General features: G+C 37.1%; 1 protein-coding gene across 12 annotated transcripts in view; it reads right to left on the bottom strand.

Annotated features, from left to right (window-relative positions):
- mark2b (MAP/microtubule affinity-regulating kinase 2b) overlaps positions 1–25320 on the bottom strand; it is a 290583-nt gene that overhangs the window by 186234 nt on the left and 79029 nt on the right. Inside the window, exon 1 of one of the 12 annotated variants that reach the window (XM_039769089.1) lies at positions 10594–10694. The exons of the other annotated variants lie outside the window; for them this stretch is intronic. The gene's annotated coding sequence lies outside the window, so the exon portion shown is untranslated. Of the gene's footprint in view, positions 1–10593; positions 10695–25320 lie in introns of those variants that run through there. 12 annotated transcript variants of the gene reach the window in all.

Below are 25320 nucleotides of genomic sequence, written 5' to 3'. Positions count from 1 at the left end.
GTAGCGGACCTGCGGATCCCGAGAACAACAAAGTGCTCATAATTGGCAATTCCACAGTGTGGAAAGTTAGAATTCCAAACTGTTAAACCACAAGTTAATGTTAAATGCCTCCCAGGGGCAAAGATTTCTGACAGAGGCCCAATTGGATTGTGTCACCGATGATGAAGTATCTACCTTATTGCTACATGTTGGCACTAATGATATTTATTTACAGCAATCTGAGGTATTAAAGGGGAACTTCATTTCTCTATGCACCAAAGCTAAAAGAAAATGTCAGAATTTAATTGTATCTGGCCCCTTACCAAGATTATATAGAGAAGGTGTCATTTATATCAGATTATGTTCCCTTCACTGCTGTCTAGAAACCTGGTGTGCAAATAAAGGCATAGCCTTTGTGTACAATTGGGATGATTATTTTTGAAAGACCTGGATTTTTCAAAAGAGATGGTCTTCATTGTAACTGGAGGGGATCTTTTGTATTATACCAAAATATGGCAGCAAGACTGCCTGGCTGACTGATTAGAGCACCATCCAGACTGCAGTCATGTGATCTCAAATCACAGGCTGTTGTATATCCCACCTGTTACTTTCCTGAAGCTGTTATCCATAGTCCCTGTTGAGGGGCATCCAGTAATTTTGGTCATGATGTAGACATTAAATTACTTGATAACCAGAAAAATAAGGTGTATAATAAGATCAAGAGAAAAAAAATAGAGCATCCACAAGGAATAACTGTAATAGAAACTTAGTTCAAATTAAAACAAAAAATATATCATATTGTGACAAAACGCAAATTGCTTCTTAAAATGTAGCCAAGTTCACATCCAATGAGGCATTCATTTTAAATATTCAAACAGATTCCAATACAATTGTAGTGCTAATCTACAGACCAGAAGGGAAATATTCAATGTTCATGACTGAATTTGGCAACCTTTTGGCAACCTCTGATTTGGCTATAAATTATGATCATGTAGTCTTGATGGGGTATTTTAATGTACACATTGATGTCAGATTGTCAAAGGTCCAACTTCTCTGATTTGGCTATAAATTATGATCATGTAGTCTTGATGGGGTATTTTAATGTACACATTGATGTCAGATTGTCAAAGGTCCAACTTATAATCATAACCACATATTTGATGTAATTATAACTTTCCAAGCTGAAATTCGAAATTTAAATATTACTCCATTAAATGAAGTTACTTCTCATCACTACTTAAATACGTTTGATTTGGTTCTGCCCTTACCAATACACTCACAGATTAAAACAACAGTAGTGCGACATCTAGATTGTATTTCTGCTTCAAAATGTAAACATACTTTGAGTAAGTCAAGTGTAATTTTGGAAAACCATTAAGATCAGTTAACATCAAATGTAAATGTGGAAAACAATTTAGATCAGCTAACATCATGTGACCTTGAGAAATGCTCTGGACGCTGTGGCTCCCCTTAAAATAAAAGTGAACAAAGCACATAGAAAGTCTCCCTGGTTTAATCAGAACACTCAAGTTCTTAAATTATAGTGTTGAAAACTGGAGCACAGATGGAGAACAACAAAACTGCAGGTCTATTTGCATGGACAAAATGTTAAAAAATATTTAAAAAAAAAAAGCTCTCTTTAAAACTCGCTCAGCCTACTATTCTAAAATAACAGATAGCAATATTAAAAATACTCAGGTACTGTTTAGAACAGTGGCTAACTTATCAAATGGGAATTCTGATCTACAGTGCAAAGTACCAACAGACATTAGCAGTATAGACTTTATGAACATCTTTAATGAGAAAATTAAAAATATAAGATCCCAGATCTCAGCATCACACTGCAAAACCACATACTAACTTGGCAGACACTGCCACACCTTGCATTCAACACTTCAGAAATGTAATCATGTAACAAAGTATTTCACACCATTGACCATTCTATTTTACTGCACATGCTAGAAAGTGATGGTGGGCTTACAGGTACTATCCTTGCCTGATTCAGCTCTTATTTATCAAATGTATTCCAGTTTTTTACAGAAATGTGCTGACAGTACTCAATTATTCATTATACACAGAACAGATTTATGGTGTCCCATAAGGCTCAGTACTGCTTCCACTGTGATCAATCATTAGAAAACAATGTTAATTTTCACTCGTACGCAGATGACACCCAGTTATACCTTTCCTTTAGGCCAAATCAAGTTTCTCCACTGCCTTTAATAAGTTGTGGATTTGCATTGGGTGTGACTAGGATGAACAGGATTAGAAATTAGTACATTAGAGGGTCAACTCTGGTTGGACGGTTTGGAGACAAAGTCAGAGAGGCGAGATTGCGTTGGTTTGAACATGTGCCGAGGAGAGATGCTGGATATATTGAATGCTGGGTATATGCTGCAAAAACTATTACAAGAACAAGAAAATACAAACACATAACACCAGATATTAATTTCTTACACTGGCTCCCAGTTTAGTTTAGGGCAGATTTCAAAATCCTCCTTTTAACATATAAAGCCTTAAATGCTCAAGGTCTGGCTTACTTGTCTGAACTTATCATGACTTTCAAACCAGAACGTACATTAAGATCTCAAGATGCCAGTCTGCTTATGATCCCAAGGATTAATAAAATAACATTATTAAAATAACAGTGGGCTGTCATGCTTTTAGTTACGGGGCCCCTAAATTGTGGAACGGTCTGCTGAAGACTCACTACTTCAGTTTAGCATATCCTGACTAAAAATACTGATTAAATGTACAGTACATACTGTATCATTAGCACTAAAACATACATAATATGTTAGTTATAATTTATTGGTAACCCTCACCTATTCTATTTCTCTTCTTGGTACTCAAATGTGGCACTTTGTGCCACTGTCCACCTGCTAAGTTGTTCTGCCTGCCTAAGGTAAAGTCATCTCTGATGGAGGATCGCAGAAATCTTTGGATAGAGGTCCTTTCATCAGATTGGCTGGCCCAGTGCTGACTCAGCTGTGGAACGGCCAATAGGAGGAGGGAGCTTGATGGCACAGGTCTCCAGGACTCTAATCAAATCCAAATTTTATTATGTAATATTATCTACTGTTGAATTCTGCTCTGCACTTGTAATATTTCTATTGCACTGTTATATTGTATTGAGGATTACTTGTGTTCTGTTTTGTGTATTGTATTGACCCCCTTTTTTCACACCCACTGCATGCCCAACCTACCTGGAAAAGGGTCTACCTTTGAACTGCCTTTCCCTAGGTTTCTTCCATTTTTCCCCCTATAAAGGCTTTTTTTTTCTTCTTACAGAAAAAAGAAGAATGATTACATCTTGCCTGAAGAAGGGGCCTGAGCTGCCTCGAAAGCTTGCATATTATAATTTTTTAGTTAGCCAATAAAAGGTGTCATTTTGCTTGGCTTTTCTTAGAGAATAAAGGCTAGGGGGTGGAGTGGGGGGGAAAGGTTTGGCTGTCAAAAGGCAGGGCCTGTTACAGCCCATTGTGGCACTCTTTGTGTGATTTTGGGCTATACAAAAATAAATCGTATTGTATAGAAGTACGTTAAAAAATTATAATACACAACACACAATGAGTGGAAATAAGATTGATGTAATTATTACATAATAATAATAATTCTTTGCATTTACAGTATATAGTGCTTTTCTCACTACTCAAAGCGCTCAGCAATTGCAGGTTAAGGGCCTTGCTCAAGGGCCCAACAGATTACTTATAAGAAATGATAAATTAAACCAATAAATTTTAAACACACAGCAGAAGAGATTTGCCCTCTCCCGCCCAACTTCCGTCTATGATACTTTCAAATCCAGGCTGCAACCATCAATGAGTATGGCCTTTCATTTTAAAGGAAAAAACACCAATACTTAAATTGCAAAAGTCTTTAAGACTGATGAACTACTCTGAGGAACTTCTTACATTATGCTAGTCCAATTGGTAAAAAGTACCAAGGCTAATGACTCAATGTAAATAACAAAAATATCTCTATTGATTGGAGAACCTCATAAAAATTGCCTTTACACCAGGGATCTCCAACTCTGGTCCTAGAGTACTACTGTGGCTGCAGAGTTTTGTTCTAAATCTTTTCTTAATTAGTGACTAGTTTTTAAAACTAATTAATGTGTTTTTCCTTCATTTTAATTTACTTTTTTTCAGTTCTCTGAATTGCTTAATTTACTCCTTAAACAGCACCCAAACCTAAATGAGTAAAGTTAGTTAATAGATGACCAACTAAGTCAGGGCCTCAAATCCAGCCATTTTCACACTGACCAGATTCTTAATCAGAAGTAGATTTTTGCTGTTAATTACACCCATTGCTTAATATCAGGTCTTGCTGGTGTTCTAATTCTGCCACAGCAAACATTTCCAAAACCGCCAATTTTCTTTTTTTCTAAGAGCACCATCAAGATGTTTTGTGGACCAGATCAGATCAGCATTACTGAGTCCTTCAACTTTCTTTTTTTCAGATATTGTATGATGTACACAATACCAAGTTGTTGGTCATGTTTTAAGTCATTATTGTTTGGCTGTAAATTAAGAGTAAAAGAAATAATTAAGGGGTCTGAGTCATAAATAGTAATTCAATTCAAGTCAAGAAAAAATAGTTAATTAGCAGAAAAAATTGGTCACTAATTAAGAAAATGGTTAGAATGAAAACCTGTACCCCAGGACCGGAGTTGAAGACCCCTGCTTTACACAATGCATATTTTTCTATGATGAGTTTTTGTTATTGTTCTGCCAGTTATATCTCAAACAAATATGATACAATTTTACATTTATTTATTTATTTCACACAGCATTAATAATGAATTAGAAACATGCAACATTAGTTTTTATTGTGGTAGCACAGTAGCCTCACAGCTGAAGAATACTGTCTTGAATCCTCTCGTTGGCGCTGTCTGAGTGGAACATACTGCAAAGAAGGGGGCTTTGCACACCCCTGGAGGACAGGGTCGCTCCTCTGAGGCCCCCTCTTGAACGCTGTTGCAATAGGAACAAATACAGTTTGCCTCGTTGCTGCCGACTCTCACGCAGCACTTTGTATATTTAAAAGCCTGTATAGCACCTGTCCTTTTTGCTTATTACCTTGTCTAACTTGTCCCCCAAACATCCTCTGCTTTATGCTTTATTACACTGTTCACGGATAACGTTTATGTTTCTTGAAAACCTTGAATGAGTCTGTGCAATTGTGTAACCCAAGCGTGAAAATACTTGCTCTGCCCAAGTTTTTTTTATGAAGGTACTTCTGAAATATGGTACGTGCCAAACACATGCAGTAAAGTTTAGTTGCCAATTCTAACTATGACCAGTATGGTCAACGCAGTTGACAATATATAACTTAACTAAGCTGACCAAACAAAGCCAGAGCTGACTGCAGGCAAATGTTGAGTATAAACTTCACCATATCGATCCTTACTATGAGAGTGAAGAAGTCACCAAAGAGTTTCTAGAACACTACTATGCATGCCTAGATCAATGGAAATTCCAAATGATGGCTGTTGAAACTTTTTTTCCTCATATCAATCATAAATCATTTCCAAGGCTTTAGGACTCCATCACACTACACACTGTGATCTATACTTAACAAACCGAGATTATCCCAAAAGCACAGTGACAACTCATTCAAAAGGTCATAAAGGATCCCAGAAGCATATCCAAAAGAACTTCAGGCCCCACCGCCCTCAGAGGTAAGGTCAATGATCACAACTTCACAAAACAAGAAACTTAGCAAAAATCAGATTCTTGTTGTAAGAAGAAAACCTCTGTGATCCAAGGGTAACATCTGTGCTCATCTCATATTTGCAAAGAAACACCTGGATGATCCTCAAGTAGTTTGGAAGATTTTTTTATGGATAAACAAGTTAAAAATAGATCTCTTGGGGTGACACTGGTCACATTACATCTGTCATAAAGCTAATACAACATTGGACACAACATCACACCTACAATAAAGCCTAGGGATGGTATTGTAATGATGTGGGGATGCATTGCTGCCTCAGGACCTAGAAGGATTACTGTTATTGCGTAAATAGAAGGTTCCTACATCTGTCCATGGTCTAAAGCTGGGGTAACTGGGCTGGTTATGTTGCATTACAATTGTACAAAACACAAAAGCAAGTCTACAACTGAATGATTCAGAATAAATCATTTACATTTTGGAGTGGCCCAGTCCTATCCCCATGCTGAACTCAATACAGTTGCTACAGAACCTATGGCAGGACTTAAAACAAGTACTTCCCATTCACAAACTTACCAATGAGTTTGAATTAAAATAGCTCTCTAGAGTGGGCTAAAAGAGCAAGGTGAAATACTGATATCAAATTATAGGAGGCACTTAACCACTATCATTACTGCTAAGGATGCTGCAAGCTATTTTTGAAACCATGGGGGCAATTACTTTTTTTTTTTTTTTTTTACCATGGATGATAAGGGTATTGGATAACCTAAATTTCTTTAATTACACAATACAGTGTTTTAAATCCTTGTTCAGTCAAGCTCCCTTTCACTAATATTGCATTTTGTCAAGGACCTGAGGCCATTCATTGTGTAAAATATGCAAAATGGAGAATTTTAGGAAGAGCGCAAAGCATTATATAGTTTACTGCTCTAGCCAAGCTAGCCTGGTCTCATTGAAAGCACCAGCACCACAAGTAAAGAACAAAAAACAAACTTAAATAATGGTCATATCTTTTGTCTAGTAGGTTTTGTAAATATAATTTTAAACTGCCTTTAACATGTATCCAATATTTGTTGTGCTGCTTACCAATTAAAATGATCTTATTTATACACGATAAGATATACAGATTCAAAAGCAAGACTGAAAGAAATATTTTATTTGCCATATGTGACCAGTACACGGTAATTCATATTCTAAAAAACTAAGGTGATACATGCCTCTTGTTATTGTCACCTCTTATGAGCAAACAGGAAGCACATGCTGTTCTATACGCTACATCATGATCTTTTTTCCTTGTTAATACAGTATGTGAGAAAGTCATAAGACTTTGACAACTCCACCACCAGAATAAAGAAACTCTAATTCACACTTATCACTTGCTAAAAGAGACATGACAAGGTTATCTGTTACAAAAAGCAAGAGTGCAGCACAAGGGAAACATTATTAATAGATTTCATTACAGTTTAACTATGGCTCAAGCTATTTAAAACCACAAAGAAGGGGACAACAATTTTAAGAGGGTTGCTGCTAAGAAAACACTTAAAGGCGACATTTACCAGAGGTCACTGGCAAATTTACAAAAGGTGAAGCAAATCCTGATTTACAATTTTCTTGTAATTTTAGCATTTAAAATTTCAGTGAAAAAAAATCAAACTGATACTATATTGTCTGCATATGAAATATACATAACATTCAGGATTGCCAAATATTTAGTGGGGAAGGAAGAAAGTTTTGGAACTTGTAAAACAGTTTTTCCTGTTTTGCCCACTAGTTCAATCCACAAAGCACAGATCTGACATTTTGTAATGGTAAGTTAGCATTAAATATCAGGCTTAAGTAGCATATTTCATAAACATATACTTGAGAGACAACTCTTCCACAAATAAATGCAATATGTGTGTTCACAATTCAAAATTAAACACTCAAGACTGTTCAGTACATGAGCAGTTCTACTAACTCAAGCCCTAGCATGCCAAGCAAATTCCCAGACCTTAGCTATTTTCTCTACTATTGCAACAACAATCTAAAAGCACATTACATTATACAGTATGTCATGATTTACTACCAAAAAAAGAGGCAAATGTGTGACTGTATACAGTTCAGTATTCCATTTCTGTAGATATTCAGAACATGGTTTTGTATGCAAGTTGGAAGTTAAACTGAAAAGGTTATGCTAATATGAAATTGGCAAAAATGAATAATTCATTTTCACTTATTTTTATTTAAAAAAATTCAATTGCATTACTAAAAAGACACTGAAGAAATAATGCTATGCTTCAAATCACAAAAAAAAAAAATATTCAAAATAATTTAAACTAAACTGAGTTATGGGTATGTACAGTGTATTGAACTTGGGCTTAAACGTCCTACTGCTTTTTATAATACAGTAGCTAATAGAGTTGGAAATGGTGTAATGAGGGCACAAACAGTGATCCTCAGAAAAATGACAAACATGAGACACATGAAGTTCCTGCTGAGCAATCACTCTGAGGGTCTCTCCCTCCTCCCAGCTACTGTACCCCCTGGGCCGGCACAGCTAGAACACACGCTTAGGACATTGGGGATTACAAGCAGTGGGCTCTGCAGTTTAGATAAATGGCAAGCTACTGATCAAGTTATCTACCTGTAATGGAGCTAATAGAACAGGTGTTTTGTGTCACTTAATGTAGCCTGCAACACAGAGGAGGAAAACAAAATGATGACAATGATCATCTTGTAATAGGCCTCAGCATTAGTGAAGTTGACAACACCAAAAATGGAGTTCTGCCTGTATATTGAAAATTACTGATTTAACTTTTTACATTGTTCGTACAAATTATTCTCTCACTCGTGTATAAATCCCAATAGATTATTCCCTTATTATGCAATTTTTAATATACATTTCATTCCTTTTTCAGTCCATGAGTTCTGCAAGCATCTTGCAAGTAAGCCACTGGTACCGTTAAAAATTAATGTAATTAATGTGACAGACAGGAAAATATATAAAATAAAATAAAAAAGCAGTGTTTTGACTAATTGGAATATTTCTCTTGTCACTACAGTCACTTATATATGACACAACTTTTTATTTTTGAAAATAAAATGAGTCTATACAATTTAAAAAAAGCTCATTTCCACTCTCCAGAGAAATCTTAGATCACAGACCAATTGGTTTTGCTCTTTGTTTCCTAATAACTATGCTTACTCAATTTCAAACCACCTTTGTATGTCAGACACTTTCTAAATTGAGGGATGCATCTTGGGGTCAGGGAGTAACACCCTAACCTGCCTCCCAAAATGCATACAGAGCAGCTTAAATCAACTGACATCTACGCTCCGAAAAAATGTATCCTTTCATTTAATTAGGGAGCGGTTGACTTCAAATGGTGTGTGCAAAACTAATGAGAGACTAGTAGCTAAAGTCTCTCTGACTCTTGGACAGCTTGAACTCACAGAGGGATTCACTGCAGTCTGGCATAGAGCAGGGGTAAGAAGAGAAGGACGACTATGGTAACTACTGATTACTTTTTGATCCAGGGTCTGCAGTGAAAACATCATCTCACAATCAAATGTCAATTTCAGGATTTTAATTTCTGTAATTCTTGCATTAAAATGCTGTATCTTTCAGTAAATGAAAACAACTTAACAGAATTACAAATTTTCTGTAACAAGTTACGCATACCATCCAACAAATAAAATGGACATATGCGGTCATATGTCATTGGCCATAGACTCAAAAATATCACATAAAAAAGGTTAGAAATATATTATTACGATTGCCTTTTAATTTACAAAATCAGCATATTCAAATGTTTTTAACTATCTGAAAGTGCTAGCCTGTGTATTCATTCTTTGGACTATATATATTTATTTTTTACTTGAAGGTTCTTGATTGGGTGTGCAATTGGCTAGTAATCTGGTTAGAGTTCAGCAATATAGGTGTGAACTCCATAATCACAGGTCACCTTTACTGATCTGATCTTAAATATGTTAAATACAACTATACCTCTGTATTGGTATATTGGAGCTCCTCTGCATGCAGAGCAACTTCTTGTTTCATTGCTCCATCATGAAACTTTCCGGAACATATTTTACATGGAAAAAGAATTCATTTAGTTGTGAAAATTATCCCACTGAACTTCCACAATTCAAGTTCCATCAATCTATAATCATTAAATTGTAGAAATTTGCAAATATTTAAATTTTTTTATATTTTGGTCATCTGAAAAAAACAGAAACAGACTAACAACTATGTATTCTTCTCAAAATCACACTATTATCTAAATTATTTATTTTACAAAAGCAAAAAAGAATATTCTAGAATGTTTATTAATTTGAAACTGCAGTGGCTAGAAATGCAAAACAATAATGCACCTAGTTGAATACATCCATCCATTCATCCATTATCCAACCCGCTACATCCTAACTACAGGGTCACGGGGGTCTGCTGGAGCCAATCCCAGCCAACACAGGGCGCAAGGCAGGAAACAAACCCCATGCAGGGCGCTCGCGTACTCACTCACACACACACACACACACACAAGGGACAATTTTAGAATCGCCAATGCACCTAACCTGCATGTCTTTGGACTATGGGAGGAAACCCACGCAGACACGGGGAGAAATGCAAACTCCACACAGGGAGGACCCAGGAAGAGAAACCAGGTCTCAGACATCAGCCAAAAGTAGTTGGATAGGTTTAATTCATTTTGCTAATTTTCAAAGTCAAAAAATTAACAGCATTTGCTTCTTAAACATAGTTAAAATGGCTATGGTTTTAATTTTAGAAATTAAGCACCATAAATTGCCTTATTCTTTAATCCTGCTGTTTCAAAGGAGTAAATATATTTTTAAGTGGGAAAGTCAGAAAAATGAATAACCAGTGACTAAGAAATTAAGTGAAAGCTATATATTTCACAAGGCAAGATTACTAAAAATTCAAAACACATCATGTATCCTTACCTGGTTTGGTAAAAATGCAGATCCTTTATTGACCAAGCTGCCTTTTCCTTTGCCAGTGAGCAGATACGGTACATTCCTGTCCTAGTTTTGTATTCACATCAGCATAAGCTTATTCTGCCTTCTATCATATTCCTACCGCACTGCTGCTCCTATCTCAAAAGATAACGTCTCATTTCTGCACTTCATTGTGTATCAGGAACACAGCTCAGTCAGGTTTCAAGTATGAAATGAAAAAAAAATCCATAACTTGAAACGAGCTAATTAAGTACACCAGCATATTGCTGTACAAATGAAATCAGAGCATCTAACACATCACAATTACACAACAGCACAAGAAACCCAGGAGAAAAAGAGGAAAAAATTCTGCAACATACAAGCTAGACAACAGGGTCTCAAGGGAACAGTTTATATTCCGCAGCCAATTCAGAGGGTACTTGGAGAAGTGACTACTTGCATTGCTCTGCATTATCCATACTAAGCATCACAGTAGAGCAAAGAGATATATATCTTAGCTGTGAAAATACAGGCCCAGAATATAAGGGAAGCACATGTTTCTTCATCCACCTCTCCCCTAATTTCTACCATGAAAGACAAGGAGTAAATATATACTAGACTAAGACTCCATGTTGTTGAATATGGTTTGGCTGTATTATTAAGAAGTTCTGTTACTGTACATGCCTTCTATGGTACAGTGATGGCAAAGTCTTGCAGATAATAAGCAACGCTAATTGTACAGGCAGCAAACATTTTTTTTTTAACTTGCATATACTAAATGAGAAAAAGTTTCAGTTAAAATATTCTAAAATATTTAAGATATGTTCTTAATTTACAGTGTAACTGTGTGTACACATTGTATCCAAGATACCATAGTGTATTGATATGTGGAACAGGTGTGCACCACGCCTGATGTTTGCCAAGTACAGCTGACCTAAGTGAAGCTGCAAACCACAGTTCACCGCAGTTAAGTTGATCATTTACCTTTCCACCAGTGAGCTGGAAAACACAAATTATAGATATTTGTCTAGCAAGAGAGAAACCTGCATATGTGAAAATAATAATATCAGACAGGCTTCACCCTGTTAAGTAGATTTGCCATGAGTTTAAGGGATGCTCCCGGTTTCACTTGTTCTTGAATTAATGAAGCATATCCTAACTAGTTTAGCAATCATTATATATTCTACACAACACCTTTAAAAATATCTAAGTAATAAGAGGTCCCAATAAACATCAAGTAAGCCTTTAACTATTTGTTTTGGACATTCCTCAAGGTATTTCCATAATCTCTGCTGTGGAATTTATTAGAAGTTGCATAGAGGGATAAAACAAAACACAACAAATGTGAAACAAAGCCACAAGAGACCAGTCTTGACCAACTAAACCGATGATGTCACAGTGCATAAAAGTACAGTAAGTAAATGTGACAAAGTTTTGGAAGATTTTCAGCATTCAATTCAGGATTGATTTTATGGAAAACAGAACTGCATTAAGGGATGGAGCCTATTCATAAAATACTCAAGGGGAAAGAACAAACACACACACATATAGACTTATAACACTGATTTCATTCAACTATGCTTTAAATGAAATGAGACAAGGCAAAAGTTCATATTAAACTAAAAAAAATGATGTTATAATCAGTCATTTTCTTTTTTACTTTGAAACCCAGAATTAACATTCACCTATGTTTTTTTAAGACTTTGAGAGTTGCATGGAACTGGTTAATAAATCACCCCTTACCAGTGAAACACACATATTTATCACAACACTCTGATGGCAATAAATGCAAGCATTTTCATGGTTAATAAATGCAGTGTGCTCAGGGTCAAGCACAGTATTTTGGTGTGAACTAGAAATAATTCAATACCCAGTATTTCAACTAGTATTACATCAACTACTATTACATCATATTATGTTTACACAGTATGATTAAGGTTTATATAAGTTTATTTTCTGCAATAGTATTTTTATTTTTATATGGCTGCATGGAAGCACAGCTGAAAATGGTTTAAGTTGAACAGATGGTTGATTGGGGCTAAGGCAAGTCAACCAATTACTAGCAAAAGACCAATGCATCCATTTCAGTGTTTATGTTCAAAGTATTCTCATAGACCTTAAAATCCTTACATAAAATTCAGCCTGTACTACTATCTACTAATACTAAAAAAACACAGGAAAAATAACCAATTCATATATACTACAGTATATAGTAGAATATTAGCAAAATACAAGAATTTAATAGTTTATATTAGGGATAAACTAACCCAGCCACAGGCGATCCAGAAACCAGTGAGTTTCTTCATGCCAGTCCCAAGCCCGGATAATTGGTGAGGGTAGGTGGTTACATTAGGAAGGGCATCTGGTGTAATATTTTGCGGATTAGTATGTGATTAACAATACAGATTTCAATACCGGATCGGTCGAGGCCCGGGTTAACAACAGCCACCACCAGTACTGTTAGCCAACATCGGGAGTAAGGCCAGGTGGATCAGAGGTGGATTCAAAATGTTCTATCATGGTGTGGATCGGAGGAGAAATGGGTAAGTGGTTAATCTGGAGGAACAGTATGTCAAGAGTGTTTTGGAGGTGAAAAGAGTGTCAGACAAAGTGATGATCATGAAGCTGGAAACTGAAGGTGTGATGATGAATGTTGTTAGTGCATATGCCCCACAAGTTGGATGTGTAATGGATGAGAAAGAAGATTTTTGGAGTGAGTTGGATGGGACAGAAAATGGTGACTGGAGTGGATTTCAATGGCCATGTTGGTGAAGGGAACTGAGGAGATGAGGAGGTGATGGGTAGGTGTGGTGTCAAGGAGAGGAATGAAGAAGGTCAGATGATAGTGGATTTTGCCAAAAGGATGGACATGGCTGTGGTGAATACGTATTTTAAGAAGAGGGAGGAACATAGGGTGACGTACAAGAGTGGAGGAAGATGCACACAGATAGACTACATCCTATGCAGAAGAGTCAATCTGAAGGAGACTGAGGACTGTAAAGTGGTGACAGGGAAAGTGTAGTTAAGCAGCATAGAATGGTGGTCTGTAGGATGACGTCGGAGATCAAGAAGAGGAAGAAAGTGAGGGCAGAGCCAAGGATCAAATGGTGGAAGTTGAAAAAGGAAGATTACAAGGTTGAGTTTAGGGAGAAGGTGAGACAGGCACTGGGCAGTGGTGAGGAATTACCAGACAGCTGGGCAACTACAGGAGAAGTAGTAAGGATGACAGCTAGAAGGGTGCTTCGTGTGACATCTGGACAGAGGAAGGAGGAAAAAGAAAACCTAGTGGTGGAAAGAGGAAATACAGGAGAGTATACAGAGGAAGAGGATGGCAAAGAAGAAGTGGGATAGTCAGAGAGATACAGAAAGTAGACAACAGTACAAGGAGATAAGGCGTAAGTGAAGAGTGAGGTGGCGAAGGCTAAAGAAAAGGCGTAATATGAGATGTATGAGAGGTTAGACACTAAGGAGGGAGAAAAGGACCTGTACCGATTGGCTAGACAGAGGGACCGAGCTGGGAAAGATGTGCAGCAGGTTAGTGTGATAAAGGATAAAGATGGAAATGTACTCACAAGCGAGGAGGGTATGATGAGCAAATGGAAAGAGTACTTAGAGAGGTTGATGAATGAAAACAACGACAGAAAGAAGGTGGATGATGTGGCAATACTGAATCAGGAAGTAGAGTAGAACTGACAAAGGTAGAGAAGTTTAAATACTTGGGATCAACAGTACAGAGTAACGGGGATTGTAGAAGAAAGGTGAAAAAGAGAGTGCAAGCAGGGTGGAATGGGTGGAGAAGAGTGTTATAAGTAATTTGTGACAGACAGGTATCAGCAAGAATGAAAGGGAAGGTCAACAGGACGGTAGTGAGACCAGCTATGTTATATGGGCTGGAGACGGTGGTACTAACCTAAGAACAGGAAACATAGCTGGAGGTAGCAGAGTTAAAGATGTTAAGATTTGCTTTGGGTATGACAAGGATGGATAGGATTAGGAACAAGCACCTTACAGGGTCAGCTCAGGTTGGACGGTTTGGACACAGAGCAAGAGAGGCGAGATTGTGTTGGTTTGGACATGTGCACAGGAGAGATGCTGGGTATATTGGGGAAAGGATGCTAAGGATAGAGCTGCCTGGCAAAGGAAAAGAGGAAGGCCTAAGAGAAGGTTTATGGGTGTGGTGAGAGAGGACATGCAGGTGATGGGTGTACCAGAACAAGATACAGAGGACAGGAAGATATGGAAAAAGAAGATCCACTGTGGCAACCTCTAACGGGAACAGCCGAGAGAAGAAGATATTAGGGATAGACTAAATGTGCTTAAGAAAATAAATAAAATTAATTTTAAAAGACACAAACCAAAGATATACAGCTGGTTTTAACTGGATAGTGCATAATGATTTCCAAAAAATAACTAGGTATATATAACAACAGGTAGAAGGCTACACAAGTAACATATTGAAAAGCACCAATATTATATGTTCAAATCCATCCTTCAATTAGTGACTGTGTACAGCAATGTAATGTCTGCTAATTATTATGAAAGATTCATTACTTGTCACTGTAGTACAGTGGTGTCAAACTCAATACTGGGAGGCAGCAGTGGCTACAGGTTTTCATTCCAGTTACTTTCTTAATTAGCAACCAATTACAGCTGCTAATGGAACAGACTGCTTTTGCTAGCAGTGAAACAATAATGAGATAGGAAGGGATCAATGTTGATGGCCAAACAGGGTTTACGTCAACTTTGAGACACATTCTGTTGCAATGGAATTCTACAGCTCATCTCTAGATTGTGCCATATGAGTGGGACTGGGCCTGGTAAACTTTAACTCTGTAAGAAATAATCTCTAAATGTATATTGTTCTCTGCCATTAGAAATGTAATGATGCACTGTACAGGATATTGCAGTTTTTTTTAATTAATGTTGAGTTGTTTCAGAAAAAAACATAATACAACCATGCATGCTATAAACTTTTAATTCAATTCATTTTTAAGTACACTTCATTTTAAAAAAAATCTGCTTACAAAATAAGCACTGCACCTTTCAAGCTCAAAACATACCATACATATATGTATGTATGTATGCACATTTAAAAAAGGGAAACCATGGAATAAAGTCAAGGAAACCATTACTATATACATACCATTTGCAAGAAATAATATATTATTGTATTCTGACACTATTTTCTGGATGTATGTGATAATGTCCTATTTTAAACTACTATGTTATTCAGTATGCAAGAAGATCACAGCATGCAAGGTTGCACCAAATATGTTATGCGCTAACCTCGGAATCCATTATCATCTATGCAATAACTTGCTCTGCAAGGACATGTAAGTTTTATTATCCATCAGAGCATGAGCCTAATATGCCAAAAAAAGAATACTAGATCAGTCCATTACATACAAAAAATCTCACTTCCACAGTGTCATATGTCACCAAGCAATATACCTTTTATTAAAAATCTATAATAATAACATCTATAAAATGCAAGAAAAATATTACAGCAAAACATATCTCTCAAGAAATAATACCACAATTTTCTGACTAATGAATGAGTTTTGGAAATTAAATACAGTAAATGGACTAGGGGTAAGATTTATAAAACATGATTATACACAAACTTTTGCCACTCAAAAAGTCAGAATTTATAGAAGAAAACTTGACAGGATAACTTGTGTATATTTATGGCAATTCTGATCTATGACTACACAACAACTCAACTCTGAGAAACTGGGAAATGACAGCACTCTTGCTCAAGTTGGGAAATGAAGCCAAACCAGCTAAATCACGACTCACGCACATAATTCAGATCATGGAAGCATTATTATCATGTGCGTTGAAGTGACAAAAAATTAAAACTTCAAAAATGATTAACATGATTTATAAACTATTTTTTAGTTTCCCTATAAAAGGGCCAATGCTGCCTCATTTGCACTGAAGAACTTATGTTTTTTTTCCAGTATATATTGGCTACCTATTGTCAGTTCTTGGGGAACTGGCTGACAGGTCAGGAATATCTGAGTCAAGCTTCAGCTCCATTATGCACGCTGTGCTGGAAGCCATTAACCATAACATGAATAACATTCACCTTCCACATGGAATAGGTTTACATACATAGAACAAATGTTTCTGTCAACATAAAAATACCAATATAAAATGGCAACCTGCAGCATTGTCTGTTTTTCTAATGTAACTGGAACAACTGACTGCACTCATAGTGTGATAGGCACCTAGCGAGAATGATGCTGGTTTTGTTAACCATGAGCAGTGATACTCCATTAACAGTCAAGCCATCTGTGAAGTCAAGAAGAGACTGACAAATACAGTATCATGGATCAGTGGCCAGGGTCAACACATGATTCAATAATTTTGAGACAAAGGGGTGATGACAGACGATTTGTTGATGGTGTACATGGTAGGTCACTTGTTGGGAAGAGAATTGACTGAACCCTCAGATTTTAAATATGGCCGAAACTATTCAATGAAGCAGCAAGCACGTCATTATATGTGCAAGGTGATTGAGGCTATTTCCTGGCATCTTATCCTTTTGCCCTGACCCTCAGAATACAGAGGAGAGGACCTATAATCATGTGCATGTTTTTGCGCACTTAGTTGTGGAGTGCACCATATGAATCCTTGGGGTGGCAGTGTCCTGAAGCATCAGATGGGAAGCTGCTCTACCAGTTAATTCCAAGAGCTAACATTAAAAGAAGTGGTGAGGCGGCTTTCTGCTGTTATGTACCTAAAATCTGGAATAGCTTGCCAATAGGAACTCGCCAGGATAATACAGTGGAACACTTTAAAAAAACTGCTGAAAACGCATTACTTTAACATGGCTTTTTCATCTTAATTTAATCCTGATGCTCTGTATATTCAATTACTTATCATTATTATTCATGGTATTCATATTCAAAATCCGTACTAACCCCTACTTTCTCTTCTGTTTTTTTGACGGTTTTCGGGTGTGGCGATCTGCTCCACCACCACCTTATCAAAGCACCATGATGTCCCTACACTGATTGACTAAAGGCCACAAGTCCACATGACCGTCATCATCAAGTTCTTCCATGAGAACCCTGAAAACCATGAGGACTGACTGCGGTAATTTATTTTAGGCAGAATGCCTAGAGGGGGCTGGGTGGTCTCGTGGCCTGGAACCCCTGTAGATATTTTTTTTTCCAGCCGTCTGGAGTTGTTTGTTTTTTTTTGTTTTTTTTTTTTGTTTTTTCTGTCCTTCCTGGCCATCAGACCTTACTTTTATTCTATGTTAATTAGTGTTCCCTTATTTGAATTCTTATTTATTGTCTTTTTTCTCTTTCTTCATCATGTAAAGCACTTTGAGCTGCATTATTTATATGAAAATGTGCTATAGAAATAAATGTTGTTGTTGTTGGTGTGGTGTTTGAGACAGAGCGCATCTACACGTAGGCTTGCAATGGAACAAAGCACTGGTGCTTTAGGGGCGGATTGTCCTTGCTGATTATTCTAGAGGAGCAGGATCCAAGGTATGCCAAGACAGCAAGAAGGATAATAGGATGACAACTGACCCCAAGTGGTCAGGTTGACAAAGCTGGAGGCAGCTAAGATGGGGGACAGGTTGGAGAAGACCATGGCTGCTGGTGTCTCCGCCGGCTGAGTGAACAACGAATGAGCCGGGGAGTCAAACTAGAAGTTGTGGTGGATCTTCAGTTGGAACAATAACCTAATGACTGTGATGGTTCTGCTCTCCTTTAAAACCCTGGACTTTTAACTCATGGACAATCACGGTTTTTATGGATTATTTATTTATTGATGATGAGTTTGAGCACTGCACTGCTCCAGAACTTTTTGATAGTTTTTAATAAAAGCACTGTAACTTTATGCACCTAACCATTGCTGTGCATGTGTGTCCTCATTTGATAGGTTCATCCCTCGGGTTCAAGAGGCTCCTGGAAGGACCCAGTAGCAAGGGGCTGACACACACTGTCACACAGGCAACTTAATATTGACAGTTAATCTATCCTGCATGTTTTTGGATGTAGACGAAAGTGCAGAATACTGGAGTGAAAACGCCTGGAGCACAGAGAGTAGGTAAATTCAATGCAGACACATTTCCAGGTGTGGATTGGAATTTGAAACAAACAGGAACAAAAAGACACAAGATTGAAATTCAAATATTTTAAATGCAATAGGCAGTGAACCCATAGTTTAGACAAAACACACTGTCCTTGATTATGTTAAAGAAAAATACAGGCACTTAAAAGAAAATGATTTAAACATATATAGACGAAGATCTAGAGCCATGGTTTCCAAACTCAGTCCCAGGGACCCTCACGTACTGCAGGTTTTGTTTCAATCAACATATTTTTAATTGAACTCCTGATCTAATTAAGTGAATTGTTACTTCCCAATTTCTGTGTTTTGGGGTCAAAGAAGAAATTACAAAAGAAAGTGTGTTAATACTGTTTAATAAAATTAAGTAGTTATATGTAGATAATACATTTTATTACTTTTTATTTATGTTAATCCTGATTTCCATCTTGCCTTTCCATTGTTTACTAATTACTGGGTCTGACACTGAAGCAGTTTTATCCTTTCATCATTTAGTGCTGTTCGCCCGTGTGTCAGCTTTGCTTGTTTAAAAATTAGGATAGAGTGAAAGGAGCAGACTACACAGAAAAAGTCAAAAATAATAGGAAAACAATAAATAAGAATTAAGTATCATGCTCCCAACCTCCTCCTAAATGTCTTATAGAGTAAAAATCATATTGCTGTGGTTTTCTGAACGCAGAATAAGAGAAGAGAAAAAAAAAAGAACAGCTAACTAAATGAGATCAATATTACGAATTATCATCACTTATCGGGAATTTAGTTGGAACAAAAACTCGCAGCCACAGGAAGTCCCTAGATGCCACTGATCTAAAGAACAGCAAAATACTTCTTCAGCATTTTTACCATTTTCTCATGGGAAGTATGACTATAATACCTTTTTTTATAGTCGTATCTTTATTCAGTTTAGGAAGAGGAATTCCTATTTTGTTGTAGATACACTAACTGATATTTTTAATACAGTACAGAAACAGAAACCTTATATTTCAGTTATGTGTTGCATTAACAAACTGGTCAAAATTGATTTGCCACAGAAAGACTAATCCAAATTAATTATTTATAATTTCTTAAATAAGGTCAGGACAATATTACTAGATAGCGAAGAAGAAAAAAAAAACACATTGTGAAGCCAGAGGCATGTTTTTTAGATGATAACTTTTTGGTGAAAAATTCTTGTTGGCTCATCCACAGAAGCCAAAGGTTTAGAGTCAAGTGTTACACTAGTCTGATAACTAATTTCATCTGCATACGAAAGGTATATGCTGCACTTAGACTATCTGGCGTTACTCACAAGTGTACCTAGTTCCAGGATACCTGGAGTCATTGGATAAAGTGAGGCATTCTATGAACAGCTCTTTAGGGTTTGGAAGACTGACCAACAGACCAGTGTGATTGCCGGTGCAGCTAGGACGCTTTGTTAATGATAAGAAAAAGGATCTTTGTGGCCAATCTGAAAAAAAAAAAATAGAGAAGAGCTGTTTAAAGTCTGGACCAGACATTTACAATGAGGTGTTTTTGGATATCAAATGAGATTGGCCTGTGAGCATTCCCATAGCAGGTGTACCAGAAGGATTTCAATACTAGTCAATTCCCCCAAACAAGACAAATACTCCCTGAGAATATGGAAATTTAGGTTGTAAAGGTCAATCTAATACAGAGTTGAATTTCAGCATTGTGCAACTGCTTATCAACAAATTTAGCTCAGTACAGAGTTAGCAAATAAAGAATCATGATTTAGACTTGCTTTGAAAAACATGATGATATGATCAATCAGTTAATATTCTTTGCATTCACCACATGAATGTAATGGATGCAAGTACAGTTGTATCATCCATCCATTATCCAACACGCTGAATCCGAACACAGGGTCACGGGGGTCTGTTGGAGCCAATCCCAACCAACACAGGGCACAAGGCAGGAATCAATCCTGGGCAGGGTGCCAACCCACCGCAGCAGTTGTATCATATTCATCAATACTTCTTCCAGTCTTCTTATTCGGTTTCAGAGTCATGGACGGCTGGTGTCTACTACAGCACAGGGCATTAAGAGGGAACTAATTTTACACAAAGTGTCACTTCATTATAGGGTACAGTCACACAGATACGCACACTCATTTGGAGAGTGACAACTGAAGAGACATCAGTTAGCCTAATATGAGAACCCTCATAGACAAGGGGAGGAGATTTTGAGCTATTCAAAATGATTATTCTAAAATTAATGAAAAATAAAGGTGATTGTTCTAATGATATACTAGGAGGCTATGACCCCTGCTCGCTTCGCCAACCCCCACTTCAATGTAACATTTTCGTCTGTGATATTTAAAGGTAAGTTAAACGTTTTGTGAGCTGTTTTACCGTATATAGCTGTTTGCAATAATGGAGTAAACATTTATACAAAAATGTTTTCCCTCTTCTGCTTGGTCCATCTATGAAGAATAATCACTGTTTAATTTCTCCGAGGAGACATTTTTGAATTGTGTCAAAAATGGATCTTTAATCATCGTTTAATTGTGAGTACATTGCCTGATATATTTTACTATGGTCTTCCACTGTTACATCTTCGTCTGCTTTTATCTCTTTCTTTACCTCTGATTCATTAATTTCTTGTGGAAGGCCAAATTGTTGCATTGTTAAATCTTCTGCTTCTAACAATTCTTTGATGATTGAAAGACCCGTTTGTTCATTTGACTTTTTGGATAATGGTCCTTTGAACGCTTCCCATAATTGTAAAGCATCAACTTCCCCTGTCATTAAGTAAACAAAGAAGTGTCTTAATTTGTCAGGCATCATTACAGACGTGGCATCAGACATCATTTCATACATATAGTCGTCCAATTTACATAATCCAGCTGCTCGAGCCACTTCTTGAAAGGTACCGTACGTATTTCAATCTATAGTTAGAAAATCTCTATACGACGTTGCGCCTTTCGATTCTCGTAACAATTTTAAATGAGAGCATTTGCTATCTTTTGGTGATACAATATTTAATCATGCAACACTTTTCCAATTAATTTTTCTTGGATGCCATATTCCTTTTTGTTTTTGCCACGTGTAATGTTGAGAAATTTGCATATACGCATATGCCTTTACGTCTTTTTTATTAGTTCGAAATAAGCCAATAATTTTTTTTCTTTTTGCTACTTGTAAAGCATCTGCTTCTTTGCTTTCTTTAAATTGAACCATATTCTGTCCTGGTAAATGAATCTATACTAATAAAAGGCAAAGCCCTCACTGACTCATCACTCATCACTAATTCTCCAACTTCCCGTGTACATAGAAAGCTGAAATTTGGCAGGCTTATTCCTTACAGCTTGCTTACAAAAGTTGGGCAGGTTTCATTTCGAAATTCTACATGTAATGGTCATAACTGGAACCTATTTTTCTCCATATACTGTAATGGACGTTAGCTCGATGGCCGTGGGGGGCGGAGCTGCGTGTCACATCCTTACTCCACCCACGTAATGACGTCAAATGACTGTGACCACGGTACGTAGAAAAGAAGGAAGAGCTCCCAAAGCAGCGCTGAAGAAAAACGCATACAAGCTTATTCATAAGTGCAGCTACTGCGGAAACAAAGCACGGTGTAAACTGTAAGTTTAAATTAAATTCATGGACACGCTCCCGCTGCTGTTTGTCATGCCTTCATTGAATACTTTATTTGCGAGATACAAGTTTAATGAGAAGACACGAGGTATAAACGAGACTTTGAATCACTTTGTAACGGAGTTAAAATTGCTGTAGCGAGAAACTTTTAAGTGCCAGGCCTTAGCTAACATTAAATAAAGCCGTGGACATCGCAACATCACACGTTGAGCAGCTCACGTGAACTGACTGAACGCAGTACGAGAGATCACTTCTATGCATCACACCTGTTCAAAAAATGCATTACACAATTGACAAGGTAGGAAAAGAATATGCTCAGAGCTGAGCTCCACAGCTAACGCGGTCTTGCGGAAGCAACTTCGTCACGCTGCCACCAAATACTCACAGAAAAATCCACAAGTTAATACACACGCTGTCTCTAGAGTTTCTCCACACTCAATGTATATTCCTCTCATCCCTGTTCTATCCTCTGATCTCCCATTTCAATTCAGATGCCTCCAATTTCCAGTAAGGCTCTGCTGCGCGATGACAAGTAATAAGTCTCGGGAACAGACCCTTCAAAACGATACCATTGATTTCAGTCTAGATTGCTTTTCTCCTGGACAACTATACGTTGCATTCTCAAGAGTGAGCTCGCGTAGCTTCATCATATTACAACCGGACTCTTGAACTGACAGTGTGATATATAAAGAGAACTATTCGTAATAAACGAACAATAAAACAGCGGAGAACCCGTGGATTAAATAAAAAGGCAGCTTCCTTGGAGAAGCAAGGAAAAAGGATGGCTTTATATGTCGTTCGTTTATAAAACAGTGGAGAAGCTGTGTAAAGGCTGCTTCACAAAAAACCAGCGGAGCGCCTTATATGAGCAGGCAGTCAGCTAAAGAGGGGAATCAATAAATATATCTAATCGTGATAAACAAACAAAAAATAACGTACAACCCGCGGATTAAATAAAGGAAATGGGTACCTGAACAGTAAAGTAAGTCTCGAATAGCTACACAATAACTATAAGAATCATAATAAACGAACAATAAAAAAGTACAGAACCGCAAAGCATGGAGAAATGACGGCCTTATATGGTGTTCATTTATAAAGCAGCGAAGAAGCTGTGCGACGGCAGCTACACAAAAAAACAGCAGAGCGCCACACTCTGAATGTATTCCTCGCATCACCGTTATACCCTCTGATCTCCCATTTCAATTCAAATGCCTCCAATTTCCAGTAAGGCTCTGCTTCGCGATGACAATTAATAAGTCTCAGGGACACACCCTACAAAAGGCTGCCAATGATTTGAGGCAACTTTGCTTTTCTCCTGGACAAAACTATACGTTGTATTTTAAAAAGTAATCTCAGTGCACAGCTTGGTCATATTACAACCGGACTGCTGAACTGACAACGTGGTATACAAAGAGATCCTTAACAGATAGTTATTGCTATATTTTCACTCAGTTTAAAATGGTTTTCTTTTCTTCTTAATAAAAATTTAAAAGCAGTACTTCGTCGCTGCAAAGCGCGGGTATTTTGCTAGTTGGTAATAATTCTACAGAATGACTTCAACCATGCATTGGTAATTCCATTAAATGCCACCAGCATTGTATTTTTAATAAAAACTTTAGAGCTTTTGAAAGAGCCAAGTCACCTACACATTTCTCTTTTCGATAAAACAGTTAAAAAAAACACTCAGGATAAGAAAAGGCAAAGTTTGCAACAGAGCAGATTGAAGCACAACAAACCAATTACTGTTTTTTTAATGTGTTGCTGTTGCTTAGGATATGGTAATAAAAGAACTGCCAACAGTTTTGAAGTGAAAACTTACTGATGCTCTCTGATACCAGTCAAAACAGAAATTCATAGGGGAAAATGTCGAGTCCATGAAGAAACTGGCACTGTAAGACAGGAATGGCAGCTCTGTGCTTCCACTCTGTGTCAAAATATCTGTATTAAATTTACTAAACTGGGACATGATTAAACTTAGGTGATTTGGTGCTGTTAAAGTGGCCAGTGTGTGGCTTTGTCCTGCAATGGACTAGTGCACTATACAGGGATTGCTCCTGCCATGCGTGTGAAGCTTGCTGGGATAGGCTCCAGTTGTGATGTAAGCCTTGTGCTATATAAGCGGGTTAAAAAGAAGGATGATGATGATTATTATTATTCCTATAGTGGAGAAAAATATATGAACAGATTAATCAACAGAGGATAATGAGGACAGCAATAAGGACAGTTTTGTCCCACAGTCCAAACACATGCAGGGTAGATGGATTAGTACTAAAGAGGCGTATGTGTGTTATATTTTCCTTGCAATGGACTGGTTGCCATGTCATGATGCTGTTCTTGGCTTGCATCTGATGCCTGCCATGATAGGCTTCAGCTGTCCCACAAAACCTGTCCAGAAGGGGACTTGGAAAATGGATGAATGTACGCCTATAATGTCTATTCAGTTCATGTCACCTGACTCCCTTTACAATAGGAAAGGATGTTTAAAAAAGATATTTAAAAAAAAATGAATGAATTTGCAGTTTGAGAGATTGGTAATTTAAAGGAATATAACTTGTCTATTATATCTTACATTTCAGAAAATATTAACAACCATCTACTGCTGCTATTTTATACTAATGGAAACAAATCTAACAGTAGCAAAATACAGAAACCTGACAGAGACTTATTGATAAATCTGATTTGAAACATGTTAAAAAAAATCGGTTTCAAGTGTTTGTATAAATGAAATGCTGTAAATTCAATTACCCTGAAAACTGTGTTACTAATTTGCATGTAACTGATAAATTAAGAATCAGATTAAAAATATCCCAGTAAATAAAAACAAATAAAACAAAATTAACCCTCACCCAAAGAAATCAATACAGAAAAGAAGGTGAGAACTGTTCTATAAGTAATTCTTCCAGCACTAATGTATACAGTATAAATCTAGCACATTTTAGATAGCACCTGTGCAAGAAAGCTAAACACCCCCCATCCTAAAATTATTCATTGCTTCATTCACATTTTTTGGCAGAGTGGCGATTTATAAGAACTGAAACAA

This window comes from Polypterus senegalus, chromosome 11 (genome assembly GCF_016835505.1).
Source record: "Polypterus senegalus isolate Bchr_013 chromosome 11, ASM1683550v1, whole genome shotgun sequence".
NCBI classification, from domain to species: domain Eukaryota; kingdom Metazoa; phylum Chordata; class Cladistia; order Polypteriformes; family Polypteridae; genus Polypterus; species Polypterus senegalus.
This window is presented reverse-complemented; position numbering and strand designations above follow the sequence as displayed.